This window comes from Struthio camelus, chromosome 2 (assembly GCF_040807025.1).
Source record: "Struthio camelus isolate bStrCam1 chromosome 2, bStrCam1.hap1, whole genome shotgun sequence".
In the NCBI taxonomy this organism is placed as follows: Eukaryota; Metazoa; Chordata; class Aves; order Struthioniformes; family Struthionidae; genus Struthio; species Struthio camelus.
This window is the reverse complement of record NC_090943.1, coordinates 44,334,394-44,351,698: the sequence shown is the minus strand read 5'-3', so window position 1 is coordinate 44,351,698 and position 17,305 is coordinate 44,334,394. Positions and strand designations below refer to the sequence as shown.

Here is a 17,305-nt window from a genome sequence, read left to right as displayed (position 1 = left end):
ATATTCTAGAGCTGTTTTCCTTCCCTTGTCGAGGGGGAATATTTTTCCTGCCAGTAGACCCTCATGAAGATGCCTCAACTCTATGTTTGAGCAGACTGCTAATGCGTCCATGCAATGACAGGTAAAATGGTCTGTGCTCATGTAGCTCCTAGACTTTGGGGAATCTTTGAATCATTTAATCATCGATCTCTATATTTCTGCTTTAAGGCATGCCAGCATCTGCAAGCTTTTTGTTAGTTTTAAATGCGATTTGTGTAGCTTTATTTTTACACAGTGCCTTGGGATGCTTACTGTAGAAGGCTCTTAAAATAGGTATAACTTAATGTGCTGTTCAGACTTCTCATTAATCTGCTTGTCTTCACTCTTACCCAGAGGTAAAATACAAAGCCTACAGAGTGAGGAGCCTGGAATAAAATGATAGAAAATGGGACTCTGGAATAAAGACATTTAGCACAGAGGACTCAGACTAGCGGTTGAGGAAACAGAACAGGATGTTCAGAAAGTCCAAGCCCTTTGGCATGAATTTAGGAGCTTGGAACATAAGCAGGGCTGCAGTGAATTTGTGAAACAATGTTTGTCTTCCTAAACTAACTGCTGGAAAACATCCATTTCTCACTTCTCCTTTGCCAGCACGCTGATATCTATTGTAGCACTCATCCTCTGTCGTCCTTATTTTCAAAGAAATATTTGATTTTTATTTAGAAGTTATTTGTTTCCCTCTTTCTTGTGGTACTAATATATGATCTTGTGACCATGGGACTAAAATTTGGAGTCTTAGTGTTTGTTCCTGCTGTTCTACACTTTTCATGATGCTTTTATTTTGACTGCAGCAGTGTGTTTAAATGACTCCGCTTTCACTTTACTCCACCAAGGCTGTGACTACCTAGCCTACCTAGTAAATTAATCAGGGCCAGGACTTGTATTTGAGCACTATCTTATGATTGTCCATATTGTTTAATTTCTAGCACACTCCGTGGCATGGTTTTGGCCCGTACCAACTAGCACACTCCCAGATGACACCTATGGCATGATTCAGGAGATGGCGTGGGCGAGGGACTGTTCTCAACAGGCATTATTGAAAAGGTAACTGTGTTTTGGAGGGGAAAAGAGTTTAGTCATATGGCTGTGAGCTGGGCTGTGCCTTTTTTCCCCTGGGTCGCAGTGCATTTTATATGTTAGGCCTGTCTCACTCAGGTTCAGCACTTGAGATGCTGAAATAGAAGCTATTGCTTCCTAACTGCATTACTAGCACTGTTATAAGTAGCAACATAAAGCCACTTTTTCCTCCCCGTGGGCCATCTGGTCACGCTTACAGCACCACTTACACTGGGCTATGATCTTTACTGTTCAAACAAGAGGCAGGACAGGGGCACAATTCAGGTTATATGTCATGCTAGCAATACAACAAAAACAAACTCTGTGAACCTGAGTGGTTTTTTCCAGAAAGTGGCCTGCCGTAATGCAGCTAATCTACAAGCAGAGACAGCACAGTAGCTCACAGACCCTGCATTGTCACAGGCCCACAACAAGTTAGGTAGGTAATTACTGTTCTGGTACGTATATATTTACTTATCACACAGGGTCACAGTAATTGCACACACACAGATCATGCATTTGTTTGCACACATGGATTTTCTTGAACTTCAGACCTATAGTTCATTTTTTCCAGCATAGTTGGGAGCCCTTCATGTGAAAACAGGTCATGTTTGCTTGCCTCTGAGAATAGCTGTGAGTTTTCTAATTTGTAAAGCCATTTGCAATACTCCGTTGGAAAGCATCATTTAATTTTGGAGCGCTGCTGAGGCTTGAGCTCAATGTCATCTTGTAAAAATTGGTTGTACATGCTATACCTGTTTGTAGTGTGTAATACTCTTTGTAATCCTTTGTTTGCCCCCTTTCTGACTTTTGTTTTCTGTTGTCTGAGTTCTTAGTTGCAAACGGAGAAGCTACTGCAACCGATCTTCCCCAGTCAGTCACTGTTAATATTTTGTGGATCATTTATCACTAGTAGCTGTAGGCTGTGTGCAGACTCATTTTTTTCTTGAAAACAATAGGACTGGCTGCACAGTGAACATGTATTTAGCATCAAGATTTAAGCTTCTGATCTGGTTTTTGGTGCCTCTAAAGCAGCAATGCAAGAAACCACTGCTGAGTCATTGGACTAACCAATATAGCTTTTCTTTATCATGACGCTTTGTGTACGGTGCTGTTATGGTGGGGATTAGAAACAGCAAGCAAAAGGGATTTTGTTTTGTCAGTGCAAAGTGAAACGATGTTTTAACGAGACGGTTTGGTGAGCAGTTTTCTTCTGAGGCTAGTGAGGGCCGTGATGATAGCGGTCATGCAGAAATTGTTAAGAAAAAGAAAGTCCTTAGAGAGGTTCAGAACCAGGTATATATAAATTGTGTTTGCAGTAGCGTATGCTAGTGTATGTACTGCTCTCAGTATTTATTAGCTGAAGAGCCTGAAGAGTCGGTCTGGAAGGGATCGTGCTGACTACAAGCTTCTCTAGCCTTTGGTGGTGCCAGCTGCAAAAATAGGCAAATCTGGCTACAGTGAAGGGGCGTGATTGGGCAGCTCCAATGCAACTGCTGCCCCACGGGCTCTTCCGAGGCTTTGGCTGGCAGCCGTGAAATGGATCTCCCTGGGGAGGAGGACTGTGTTGCAAACAAGCCTTGCCCTTCCCTGTCAGTGAATTCTTTTGCTAGTAGGCTGGCACCAGAATACCTGCAAATCTTCATCATAAAGCTGCAATGATTTTCCCCTCTTTGAGATGGGGATAGGGTTTGCGTTGTTTTCATTGACTGATATCTCGCATATTCTCTTTTAAAAGGTCTCGTTGTAGCAGCCACTCATTCGTGGTGGCACTGTACTAGGCTGAAGGCCAAGTAAAAAAATATTTCTGAGTTTCTCACTCTTCTGTGGCCTAAACCAAATACTGAGAGCTCCCTATTGACTTTGGTGGCTGTTGATTGGATCAGACCACTCAGTTGTCGGAATTAGAGCACTGGAGAAGTAGCTCATATTTTTACTAGTCTCCTTTCCTAAAGAGCAGAAGTAGAAGCACTGAAAGGTCCCTTGCACCCCAGCCCAAAAGAATACATTTGCAATAGGATGTGGGTTGAGAGATGAAGAGGTTAACTGTAATAAAATAAGCCTTTGAGAATACTTCGGAGCACTTTCTCTTTTCCCACAGAATTATGGTCCTCCGTAATCTGGTCAACTCACTGTGAAGAAAACGTCTTTACTAATGCCAGGGAGAGGAGTCTGATCATCTGATGATGGAAAGCTTTTCGCTGTAAATTAGGAGTTAGAAAATTTAAATTGCTTTAAATGTGTCATCCTTTTATAGTTTGTTAATTAAGCCCTTCAAAAGATTAATTGAATTTAATTGTTCTTGTTCACTTTATTTACTTTGTATAGGAAGGAGAAAATGTTAGGATCACTGAGGGAATAAGAAGTCTCAGTAAGAGCCAATCCTTTCTACAATCGGAAATTGGACTGCAGCAAATTCAGGTGGACCAGAGCTAGCTCACGAGAACTATAATGAAACTTAAATTCTTGCTGAAGGAAACACTTGGGTCAGTGGGTAGGACTGTATATCCCAAATCGGAGCTCATACTGTTGTATTACTTGGCTGCTTTTAATACCTGCATTAGCAAGATTAAAATCAGTGCTGCTGTGCCTACCTAGCTCCTTTGTGAATGCAGTGAAAAAAAGACATGGGAAATCCTGAATTCACAGAAAACAGTGGGAAATTCACACTGATCTTACTGCACTGATTTGTAGCCTTTTCTGTGCTTCTCTGCAGGACAAAGAGCTGTCTTGCCTCAGTTTCATCACTGTTTTTCAGGCATCAGTTCAGTCCACTAATCCACCTGCTTCCCTTTTCTTGCACAAGCGGCAAAAATCACAGATGTGGAAATCTTAGGACACTGGGGTGTTTTTTTTTTGTTTTGTTTTGTTTTTTGCAGTATTCATGACAGTAATGCAGTTGACTTCAAAGATCAGAGGCATCTTAAAATAAGGAAAAATGCTTAAGTATATCCCTTTTTGTGCCAATTGTTTATTCAGAAGACCACAATCAAGTGCAGGTGCCCTCAGTTGGAACATTCATTCCTTTTTAGAGATGATGGGGTAGTTTGAGCCACTTCAGCTCATTAGCTAGGATTTTCTTCAGCTGCTGAGTTTTATCTTGTTTTCTGGAGTCTATCCCCTTAAAAATATGGTAGCCATCAGTAAAAAAACAGCTGAAATAAAATGTCAGGTTTGTTTTCTGGCTTTAGGTACTAAGGTACTATAACAAATAAAGGGAATAGTTGTTGTTGGGTTGTTTTTTTTGTTTGTTTGTTTTTTTTAGTTCAAACAAATAATTTGCAACAGCTGGAAGGGAAGGGGAACAGCCATGAGCTGCAAATGAAATTTATAAGTCTGTATTCACTGCCAGGGAATCATCCCCGGCAACCCAGCAGTGATGCAGAGATTTCAGGGATTATGTTCAGATTAAATGTCAACAAGAGCTGCTGCTTGGCAGGGTGCCAGGAAGGTCATATGAGGAAAGTCCCAAACTTTTGCACTTAAGTAAAAACGTGTTCTGCTTAATACCATTAATATGCTGCAAATCTTAACACAGCTAATGACTTGCATTAAGAAATCTCATCATAACTTGATCTTTTAATTTAGGTTGGGGATTTTTTCCTACTGTACAGTATCTAAGAATTTATCAGCCATTTTATTTGGGGGCTATGCCTCTACTGTAGAATTTTTTTCTTGGAAACATGGCATAAGAAATGCTAGTCTAAAACTTCTACAGCTCTTTAGAATATTCATTTTCAAGCTGTACTTAAATGGACTGATAGCTTGCTGGTACTTTCATGAGGATTATTGTTACACAGAAACATCCCTGCTATTTCTAAGATGATTGCTACAAGTGTATGACACATATGGGGGGGATAGTTTATTACTGAGAGGATAGGATGAAAAAATAGATATAAATTACATAGTTTGGAATTGTTCTTTCTGTTTATTTATCCATATTTGGTCTTGAACTAAGAACGTATTTTTTAAAATTTCCTTTGCAATGGATTAAATTTAAGTACAACAGGACATTCTTACTCTGAAGGGTATTTGCAAGTGGAGTTGTTAAGTTCTTAGCTATACCACTTGAAGTGAACGCTCTTTTAATCTACTTGTCATCTCTGAGAGCTGAAACTATTTTAAAACTGATATTACTAAATCCCCTTACTACTCTACAGTGTTGTCCTACTACTGTAAGCTATTTAGGCTCTAGGCTGCTTTTTAATGTTCCATTTCACTTACTCCATAGCACTGAATTCTGCGCTAGTGTGGGTGCGTACCTTCTGTTTGCTTCATGGGCATCAGGTTTGAGTGCGAGACTTCTAAAGAGACTTTCTTGCATGAGACCAGTATACGGAATCGGCTCAGAGCTGTTGAAACAGTTTTGCCAGTGCACTTCAGTATACGCTGCATTGCAGATTTGCGTCGTGTAAACAGGAGCAAAGCTCAGAGTCATTGGCAAAAGCAGCTGATGATTCTGCAGATTCAGGATTCCTCCTTTCATTTCTAATTGTATATACATCCCATATCTGCAAACATTTATACTTCATACACATAAATATATATTTATGCACACATATGTGTATGTATATATGTGTACATATATGTGTGTGTATGTGCATGCACAACTTCTCCCCCCTTCCTTCTTTTCTTTCTTCCTACCTTCCCTGAATTAGAATTGTTAGATTCTAGAAAATCTTTCCAGTAATGATAGTGGGCTCAAAAAATCAAATATTACAGCCATGGCTGGCTGCAGTAGCAGGACCCTAGGCTGGGTGAGCCGGGGTTCTGTGATAAAGGTGCTTCTGAGTTTTTCACTTAAAACAGAGATTCTGTCATTTTGTTATTCGTGAAGGATGTGGCCTGTGTCCCTCAGCATTTCAACACTTCTTTAAAGTACAGATCAAACAAACTTTATAAGTTACAAGTCCTTTAATTAGTATGAATGAATAAAGTAAATTAATATTTTTTTAACAAAGTTAATGCCTTTCATTGTACCATTTACTTACTCTGAATTAAGAAATTAATAGGATTTGTTTCCATTACTTTCAGTAGACCTTTAATTAGATTGTAGTCAGTGGAATTCTACCATCCTGCAACCTGAGACATGCAGTAGTAAATCAAATCTTACCTACTTATTTGTATGAAAGTAATATGACGACAAATGGAGTTTGTTAGCGTACATTATCTTTGTACTATAAAATATGCAAATGTTCCAATGATTATAGTTCTAGCTCAGTGATAATTTTAAAACATGGCACAGTGTATTTCTCTGATAAATTGTGTTACAGAAAAGCAGCTTCATGTTTACGTAATGCTTTTACAAAACTTTACTTCAAAACAGAATGTGTGTTCTGTTTAGCAATATGCTGATAATAAGTCTTCATTCACCTTACTAAGGAACACTAGTGTGTTTTGTTTCAGAAGATCTTTAAAAAAAAAAAAAAAGAAAGGCACTTTCTGGACTCCTATTTGTTTTAATGCCGGGCTGCCATAGCAGGACTCTGGGCTGCTGGCCCATGGTTTTGTAGTTAAGGTGCTGCTGAGTTGTGCAGTTAAAACAAAGTCAATTGTTTTGTTGTTTATAGAGGGTGCAGCACGTCTCCCTTGCTTGGTAGCTCCGTGTGGTGGCTGATGTGCGCGACCCATATGGGCTGGCCACTGGGGCCTCTGCAAAAGGGAGCTGGGTCTGGGCTGCTTGGGGCGTTGGTCGGTGCTGGGCGTGCGTTTTACCGGGTAGGACCCTCACGGGATGGCATCTGTTGTATGCTGTTTTATCCTCACGTGAAAAAATACACTAGGGAGGAGTATGTATGCTGCCCAAAAAGGGAAGGATTATATATAAACACGTAGAATGATAGAAGAATTAGTTTCCACTTAACTGCAGCTCTGTCCCTACTGTCTCTAGAGTTTCTCTTGCAAAACCAGGTGGCATCACGAAGCACCTGTTTGCTGGGTGAAATAGCCGGGTGCGCTTTGTGTGTAAGCAAGCGGTTGTAGCCTGAAACATTGCTTCAGACGCTTCATGAGTCAGATGATTCACGGTGGCGCAACAAGATTATTCATGGTAGGCTCTACACTGTGACAGTGGTCCTTCGCTTTAAGTATGCGTTGCACGTGTGTTATACTTCCGATTGCAAATTGCTTCTCCTGCCAGAAAACAGCATTGCAGCTGGGAATAAAAAGTGAAAGTCAGTGCTGTTAAATTCAGGATGTTACTCAGTGCTGGAAATAATTGGGAAGGTTCACAGTTGAGTTAAAAGCTTTAATCATGGCTTCCATTGAGATAATAACTGCTTCCTATTGTTCCTGGGGATTTTTGTTTTTTACCTTGATCTGCTGATTAGCATTGGGTAAATACTGCTAAGAACATTTGGTTATTCATAACCAGTTAATAGGTGTTCTCTCCTGATAGTGGTGATTCTTTACGTGCATAATTTTTTGTTTACGGACAGGAACAAGAAAAACCCAAAAGTTCTTCAGTGTTTTTATTCAACTTCATTTTAACATTTATAATGGGATTGCATGGATTACACTTGTAATCTTAAGTTGTTATAAAATGGTGCTTGTTTCTATAAAATGACTGCTGTTAAGTCCCTGCATTACAAGATGATTGTCTCCTACTGCAAGATGATGACGTTTTGTGGTGAAACCATGCACAGAGTGTTTTAAGCTTTGGAAACGTTTTCTACTTGCATACATACAATTAGGATTTGTCTACTGTACAAAGTGAGGGTCAGGTTGTAACCCAAATGAGCTGTGCCCCCAGAGCTTGCCTTTGAGGGGAGTGTTCCTATGTAGTTCCTTCTCTAGTTCATGTGAAGCACCTGCTGGGGCATTAGTCCCCGTCAAGGCAGGATGGGCAGGAACTGGATTTTGCAGGATCCCTCCCACAAAGTTTGCAGGTGGGTCTTGGGGTTGTCCTGTGGTCTGCTGTGCGAAGAGGAGGCAGGACTTTGCCGCCATGGGGGAGGATTATGGTGAGTCCCCGATGCCAGCTGAAGGCAGCATTTCTCCCTCCTGAAGTGCCTCTTGTGAGGAGGGTAGAGGCCAGCGCGCAGGGCCGACAGTTACGATGGTATCGCCGGAGGCATTTTCTGCAGTAAAAGTCTAAAATAACCGTGTTTCTGGTGGAGGATGTCAGCAGCTTGTAAAGAAAACGCGAAACAAGCTTAGTTCCTGAAAAGCGTGACTGCCGCTGAAGTCATCCTTTTGTTTTTAATTCTCTGATGCCAGATTTTATTCTCTGAAATCAGTGATTTCCTTCAGTTTTCATCTGAGACCTTACAGTCTGATGTAAGGTTAACAAGTCTTTAAAAAAAAAAACAAAAAAAACCCCAAAATCGAGTGCAAGCAGTACATGAACTCTGTCTTACGTTTGAGCATATGGGTTTTTTTAATATTACTTAATATATTTCTACAGAGGAAGATTGTTTAGGTTATCGATTTTAGCTATGAATTTCCAGCCCAAATATAAATTTGAATTCCAGGTCATTTTGTTTCAAGTTAGTGTAATATTTATACACTCGCTTTCAATGATAAAAAAGAAGCAGTTAATTGTTTGACGTGAAGAATAAAGAGCTCTGTTCTGTATTGTCTGAGAAGTTATGACAGGTTTCTTTTGAATGCGTAGCATTCAAATTATACATCAGTAAAGTAACATTACATTATGTTATCTGTCGGCACTTCTGCAAGCAATTTCATTATTTTAATAGAAATTCACAGTGACTTGGATGGCACTTTGCTGTATTTATTGTAATAATTGTATACATATGATTATGTGTAGTTGAATAGAGACCTACATTTTCTTCACCCAATTTTCTGCACTATTACTCTTGATATGCTTGCAAGGTAACTAAACATAAAAGTTAAATTTCTGCCATAAGTTTTGACGATCTCTGAAAGTATTTAGAGAAGGTGTTCAGATTTCATCCATTTATGTAGCAGTTGACAAAAATTCTTCCATTATCATTACTGAGATAATCAAATTCAGTACATTGAAATGATTATCATTTTTTTGGAGAATTATTCATTTAAGAATGGCCTGAAATGAGAACAGGACAGTATTTTCCACAAACAGTTCAATGTCAGTAGTTACTGTGTGCTGCTTTTGCACATCTAGATCAGGGCTATTCAGATTGTAAGCTTTCATCTAGATCTGGACCATGACTAAATTTGACCTTGCTCCGGCCACATGGAGTTTCTCAGGTGCTGCTGGAAATGTGGCACTTGTTGCTGATTTTCCAGTATCTTGGGGAGCAGATTCACCATGCCTATTTGTCAAGATTGTGCACAGGTTTTGGCTGGCCAAGAAGCAGCAGATCTGGTGCACTACAAATGCACTACTTAGTAAATGAATTGAGTAATTCAGACCAATATAGCGTTATCTTGTTGTTTCGTATAAAAGATTGTCTTTGAAAAGAAAACAAAAAAAATCTAACCTGCATAATCATGTTGTCAGTGAACTCCTTGGTATGGCAGCCTTGTTTAAAAAAAAAAAAAAAAAAAGACTGATGTTTTTCAGGAGAAAGAAAATTTCTGTGAAGGCATACAAAACCTTTTTTGTTATGATCAGAAGTCAATTGCCTAGTTTAATAGGTATTAATTTATTTTTTTCTATGCCATATTTGAGGAAGCCCTAAGGATCTTATGTTGAGTGTAAGTATGATGAATGCCACAAAATATATTGAGAATCAGCAATACTGACTTCTGATATTTTGTAGCCCATTTGTAAAAGTGCAAAATGAGTAATAATTATATTGTGACTGTTATGATACCTATAAGCTAGAGCTGTAGAGCTAGGGGAAGATCTCCATGGAATTGCTAAGTCTCACATTTGAGTTGTCTTATTTCTTATTACATTTTGAGGAGTTCACAGATATCTCTATTATATTTTTAGTGTTACAGCAAATGCCAGATTTTAAACTCCTTTCAGCAGAACCGCTGTAACACAATTACTAAATGTTCACAATAGAGGAAAAATATTGAAAAGAAAACCCTTCCATTTCCAGTTTCTGAGAAACTCTCAAAAGAAACAATGACAAGAAAATATTATTTTAAATCCTTTGACAGTGCCATTCAAAAATGAAATAATTTGTTATCCTACTTATTACTCAAGCACTACTAGGTAATGATAATCGTTAAGTTAGGATTATTCATTGCTAAATTTATTAATAACTCTTCTACTGTATTCTCTCATCGTACTTCTCTAAAACAATCTATGTATTTTATGTATTTTTGAAATTCAAGGCAGTCTGCTCAGGTTTTCTCTTTTACCATCATGCTGTGCCTCTTTTTTTTTTTTTTTTTTGAATTATCATATAGAAACTGCCATGAAATTTAAAAACAGCGCCTTATCAGGGTAAGAATAAGGAGGAGAACAGATAAATTAGCCTTAAAAACAAAAGGCAAACTAAAGTCCAAAACCTAAGCTAAGTTCTTGACTGAACTTTGAAACGTTTATCTAGATCAGCCCTTTCCTCTGTAAGCACTGTAAAAAAAAAAAAAAAAAAAAAAAAAAAAAAAAGGAGTTATCTGTCCCAAGGTTGAAGCATGGCAAAGATTTTTCACTAGTAACGATATCTGTGGACCGTTCAGTGGTCTATATGTAACATGCTTAATCATCTTCTTATTTTTATAGTTTAATTCCCACTGTTCAATCAACTACACCAAAGAAATCATCAGCACGATCAATACTGCTTGACAGGCTCAGCCAAGTGATTGCACTTTGAAATGGGCTCTGAAACATGAGTTTCCTTCTTTTGATACTTTCTCTTTGAGATGCTCCACGTCAGATGGAGCAGTGCAAATTTCCACTGTTCCGATCTTTCTGCAGGATTTCAGCCTGGCAGCTTTTATCAGGACTATCTGAGGCCCAAATATGTAAAAGAAAAAAAGGTATGAAGTACCTGTAAAAAGGAACTTACAGATGTATTTATGAAATCATTGAGTATAGTGTTTTCACTACATGCTGCACTCTCATAGTTATGTGCATTTGTGGCAGCCCAGTAGGTACTCTTAGAGTGGTTTTGTTAGAATGAAGAAGGTGCCTGTGATAAAAGTACAGCACAAGAGTAAGCTGTAAATACTCATTACGTGTTTATGTATAGCAGTTAATTTGTATCAAAATTTGCTCAAGATCTTAGTGAATGCTGAGGAAAGGATGACTTTGTTTTTCATGTGGTGAAAAACTATAAGTTTTCAGTACACTTTTTAAAAGAATTTTCTTACAAGCCTGTTTTTAGCGGTGCTTTACGCAAAAGCGTTGTCTTCAGTTCTCTCACTTTTTATCAGCATCCAGCAATAATTATACCTCAAGAGTGTCTTTGTTTCTTTCCTGTCTTCTCCTGTGCTTCTCTCCCACACATAGAGACATCAAACACGTGTCCACCCAGGTGTTTGCTTTCAAGACTTGCCCTGAAACAGAATTTTTCTGTGTTATCAGTTAGTACTAAATAACAAAACATTTTCTTGCTTAGTTGGAATGGCAATGTATTACCAAGCTCATGAACTTCTACAGTCCTCAGTGTAGCAATACGGTTAACACACTTTTTGGATACTTAGCATCATTGTTCGCTATTACCATAAGAATTTGGAACCTATGTAGTGAAGGCCATTACGGCGCACCGCTATTAGGATGCATTTCCCTATATATATATCTATCTGAACAATTCTGACTTTGGACAGAGTGCTGGTACAGTAGTGTTTTTGTACCATACGCACAAAATGTTAAAACAAAGCTATGTACTTGTAGAGGGATTGCTCCAACTCCTGTGTATTCAAGTTTGGCCAGGAGACAACATTGTTAACATCTTCTGCATGTTCATACGCTTCTTAATATCTTAACATTTTATAAGGAATTTTTGGCTTAGTGCGAGTGCTTGGCACTAGAGCTGGAGTGACTGACTTTCAAAGCTGAAGACGACCTTGAAATCTATTTGTTTAATTATATAGACACTTAATTATATTGACACTTTTAATCTTCTGTAGACAGTAGAGATGGCTTGAATCAAAACTTTCCCTGTCAGAAGGTTTCACAACAGTGAGTAAAAGCAACCTGAATGCTTTTTTTTTTTTTTTTTTTTTAACTTTTTTTGGGCTTAATTTCTTTTATTACACTACTGTACTTGGAAAGATACTATCCAGTCCATTTGATGTAGCTCTAAAGTACATCAGTCAAGGCAGATACCTTGGAGGGTAGAGTCCCTGTACCTTGTATCATCTGTTTTGCTTTTGTGGATACAACCTCTAGGCTGCAGGTACATGTCATCTGTAAAACAGTGACCAAAACAGTAAGTATGTCAGATCAGATTAAGGAAGGAACAAAATAGATTTTATTGATGGTATCTCCAGTTTTCAGAAAGAATCACACCAGAATTTGACACTGTAAAATACATACAGTGTTAGCAAGACCCTTCACAGTAAGCCTTGATTTGCAGTTTTTTTATTTAATAATGTTTCACACTTTCCTACTAGAAGAGAAGGAAGCTAATTAAGTTCTATTCAAATATACATGAAATTTACCATAAATAAAATCTTGTAATAGTGCTACTTTAGATTATGGTATTCGTGTGTCAGCTTCAGAAGAAAATTCCAATTATAATCCCAGCACGATGAGTGGTTTATATTATGTTCATAGCACAGATAGCATAATAGTTTCCCTACTCTTGAGAGATTGGTAATTTACTGAATAGTGGCATGAGACCCTGTTTTGTTTTATGGCTGTCTAAGAACATAGCACAATTTTAATGCTCAGTATTCTTCAGACAGAAATGGTTTATACACCGCCTGTGTTTTACCAAGGTTAGTGCTATATTTAAATGTGTTTTACCTTACTGATTTGTCAGCTTTTCATAACCATTTTCTGAATTTTCTCAAATATTCCCCTATCCCAAATCACTCAATCTATGTTATAGTCCCTCAGACACCAAGTCCTGACAGCTACCTGTCCTGTATGATCATTCATGCTTTTATTCTCTTATAGAAAATGTAGTTAGAGGGCAATGATTTAGCTTTTGGATTGACATACTCTTCAAGCTTCCTGCAGCGCTCTTTTCTTTTTATCTGCTGCTGTCATTTTATCCGAGTGTTATAAATGTCTCTTATTTCTCTTCAGTTAACCTGCCAGATCTCTCGGAGATGGAGTGGCTGTGTCCATTAGCCGTATAAAAACCTGTTGTCTAGTAGGGGAGAAGAAGAGTTATTCCTCTTAGTCAGCTTAGTGTGGGAATCTGAAGAGGCAGAGTGTAATTAATTATCGAGCTTGAATTTTGGCCAAGGCATTACTAAACTAAGAGTTACAATTTATGAATTTCTTTCATTCTTGTGATGATAGGAAGACCAGGAGGGAGGCATGAGAATGGGATTTTAGGCTAAATTGGGGAATTTGGACTCTTTCTTCCATTTTTTACCGTTCTAAGCTGTACTATTTTATGTGACTGTGGGTGGGTGGGGATGGGGCAGGTTAAAGATGATAACACAGCTTTGAATCAAATTGTCTGCAGGGAAAAAAAAGGTTAATTATGCATAAATCAACCTCACAAAAAACAACCAGAGCATGAAAGAGCTACAGTGCATGCCCTCTGCCTTTCACAGCCTGTTTCCAATTCACTTGGTGCTTTGTGTTGCTTTTCTGAGGCAATTCTTTTCACTTTATGTGCATCAACACACATTTTGTCGTAATTTGTTGATGGTAACGTTTGGGCCAGATCTAGCAAGTCTTTAATGGACTGTTTAACAACTCTATCAAACAGAAATCAAGGAGTTGCAGCATAAATTACTTTATATTTTATTTGATCCTAGAGTATGCAGATGATGCAGATTTGTGGGAGACGAGAAGTTGTGTGTCTCTCCAGGGCCACTCTTCTGTCACGTTATGGGGAACATACAGTGCATCAGGCAGCACTGAAGAGAGTAGTTCAATGCAGTAGGGGAAATGGGACTAGGGAGTGCAGGATCTGACAAATATAACTCTTGGTACTTTAGAAAGAAAGTTATTATTCTGTTCCTTTTCATCATCAAAATATTTCAAATATCATTTTATAGTTTACTTTAAAATTATGGAAGAAGATTATTCAAGGTCTTACTTTTCTGACTCTCTCTCTGAATATCTTATTTCTATATATTTGTCTTCTGAGATGCATGGTAGGCAAAGTCCCAGTATGTTGCTATTCTTAAATAGTAAGAAAAATAGTAATTCACAGAGAATTAAATTAGTTTTTCCTCTCTCTCTCTCTGAGGAAATGCTTGTATTCTGAAAAGGTTGTATCACTGTGCTGCATAATGATTCTGCAGTCCTTGTGAAATGAGATGTACTTTGTCCTTTTAAAATTAGAACTACTTAAGAGACACTGCAATTATTCCCAAATTGCAAATCATCTTTCTCCGGAGAGAAGGTGATTTTCCTTGCTGAAGGAAAGTTGGCATTAATATGCTCATAATCAATGATAGCAGCATTTGTCATAATGGGTATTGAAGTTTGTATCTCTGAGAGTAGATGATAATGTAGAGGGTAGGAACAAAAGAAGGCCAGAACTGCGCAGCCAACATTCCTTTTCGTGTTCTGTCTTTTAGAGCAAATCGCTGTGTAGCCAGCTAGTTGTGTAAAATGTGTCTCCCTCTGGTCACTGCTGCGAAGAGAACAGCTAAAAAACGTACGAAGTGAATTGAAGATTGAAAAATACGTTTACCATCAGTAATTTTTTAATCAGTATGTTCCTACTACATTTCTTAACATATTTTCATGTATAATCTATGGGTGCAACCCTAAGCCTACAGTCATAGAAAGTCTTCTGCCCTATTTCATTACACTTTAGTTTAGGACCATAGTATGAACAATGCTTACTCTCTATTGAGCAACAAGCACAAGAAAGGTCATTGATTTACCTTTCTTGAGTGTGTTGCTCAATAAACACTTGATGTTCCTTTCTGGCTGCTTTCTTAAAAATCAGAATTAAAAAACTGCAGGAATTAGTGAAGATTTTTAGAAATTCTCCTGCACTGAGGCAGAGCATATTTATCCCATTTCTCTGCATGGAGAGAACAACGATTCAGGACCTTTGTGTCTTTGCCGCTCCTTTCTGCGTGGTGACTTCAGGTATGCCCGCCTGCCTGTAACTGCTGTGACTGCACTATGCAGTGCAAACATGCTTAACCTAAGTTTAAACTCTGTAGACCTGCAATGGATAGTTTAAATGCAGTAGCACAGAGTTCAGTGTAGACTCATTTAGCCTGCTTTTCTGGTAAATTTTGCCCATGCTGACTTTGCGCGCTACTATAGTTACACAGTAAGTGGCTAAATTAAGTGTGTCTGCCCTGTGCTACACAGTAGCTATAGTGTAAACACACTGTTTGTCTTTTGAAAGCTTTTGTTTTAACGTTTTTTCCCCTCCATTCTGATGGGTAGTTCCAAGGTTCTCTCCCCAAGTTTTTTTTTTTTTTTTTTTTTAATGAAATTGCCTACGGCTGGATTTGGAGAGGAACAGGGAAGATTTTCAAAGGCACAATTGACAAGTAAGCAAACACCTGCTTCCCTTTAAAAAAATTTTGCAAGAGTTATCCCCTTGATTGTCATTTGAGGTACTTCAGAAACTTCTTTCTCAGTTTTCATGTAGGTTTCTAATCATGGAAATAGGAGGGTAAGTTTATACACACTTTAAAAAAGGAGTCTTTGCCTGATAAATAGAGGTATTCAGTAATCTTATTTCTGTCTGCTTTTATGAATGCTTAGACTCTAAAGAGGAGGATACTTGCATGGAGGTGCCTAAATATTTAAGAGCAAGATGTTGTAGTCCATATCTGAGAACATTACCTTTGTGTTGTCCGTTTTTGAGTTACCCTGTTACATTACCCTTTTCAGTACAGTTCACTTCCAGTTAAATGTTACGCACACCCAAACACACGCAGCACACTGAGTTTGCAAGTCAAGGACTCTAGTCCACCCATGTCCCTGTCCAGCAGTTTCTTCTTGTAAGCTCATTATCCAAGTCACTTTACCTAGCTAGTTAAATCCCTCTTTGCTCTGCGTCTTCACCAGTGGATCCTGCTCTCCGTCTTCTGCGTGAGTGGTCTGTATGAGCTAGGAATACCTTTTCTCTCTCCTCTCTCCGGTGCTAACCCCAAACTCATCCACTCCTTTCTGACTCTAGTTCCTCCTGCTTGGAAATGCAACTGATTTTCCACTGTACGTGTGCGTCCCTGGGAGCGTGGCTAAGGCTGACCCCTATTCCTGACTCCAGCACCTGAACTGCATCCCAGGCTGTGGCACTGGGAGCAGCAGCTCCAGGGAAAGCAGTTCCTGTTCATCCACTCTTGTGAGGCTGATACTGTGCTGGTCAGCTCTGGGGTGGAGGGACTGTGCTTAGTGAGGGTAGGTTTCTCAGAGGTACCTGGCCTTAAACTCGCTGTTTAGCAGATCTGACCAAGACTGCGAATGTTTGACATGTCCCCAGATTTGAACAGGTTTTAACTGGCCCGACAAAAGGCACTTCCCAGACCAAAAAGCACCTTTTCCCTGTTTAAAAAAAAGAATAGAAGGATATTTGAACTTCTTAAAGGAGAGGCTACCACATATGAGGAAACATGAAGAACGAGAGGAAAAAAATTCTTTACTGTGAGGGTGACTGAGCACTGGAACAGGTTGCCCAAAAAGGTGGTAGAGTCTCCTTCCCTGGAGATATTCAAAACCCGCCTGGACGTGATCCTGGGAAATATGCTCTAGAAGTCCCTGCTAGAGCAGGGGGGTTGGACTAGATGATCTCCGGAGGTCCCTTCCAACCTCAACCGTTCTGTGAGTCTGTGATATCATTTTCTCACTGTAAAACGAGGACATTTTTCTTGGCCGTTATCTTGGAAATCCTTGAACAGTTTGGGCTGATGTACGAAGAAAATAGTCTGAGGTGCGCATCCAACATGGAAAGTTTCAGCCCAAACAACTAATCTGGCAAAATTATAAGCCCGTGGAAACTGGATCCTATGGGAAGTGTTGGATAACCCTTATTAAGATGCTACGTTACAGCTCCCACCTATGTGTTTTGAATCTGCAAGAAAACCTTCTTTTAGACATGGATGCAAGTTGCACATAAACTTATCCAGTGCACTCTGCTGAAATGCCTATCACTTGATTAAATAATTCACTTATGTGCATAAGAATCACTTGATATGACTGCAGCTAACTGCATATGTGGTTAAACTTATTAATTGCTTATCAACTAATTGCTTAGCTTGAATT

At 38.8% G+C, this 17,305-nt stretch overlaps 1 protein-coding gene across 16 annotated transcripts in view; it reads left to right on the top strand.

The window, feature by feature from the left end:
• The window catches only part of THRB (thyroid hormone receptor beta), a 173,591-nt gene that overhangs the window by 63,969 nt on the left and 92,317 nt on the right, over positions 1-17,305 (top strand). For 7 of the 16 annotated variants that reach the window (XM_068935435.1, XM_068935437.1, XM_068935436.1 and 4 more), the window contains one exon: positions 966-1,083. The exons of the other annotated variants lie outside the window; for them this stretch is intronic. The gene's annotated coding sequence lies outside the window, so the exon portion shown is untranslated. The remainder of the gene's footprint in view (positions 1-965; positions 1,084-17,305) is intronic. 16 annotated transcript variants of the gene reach the window in all.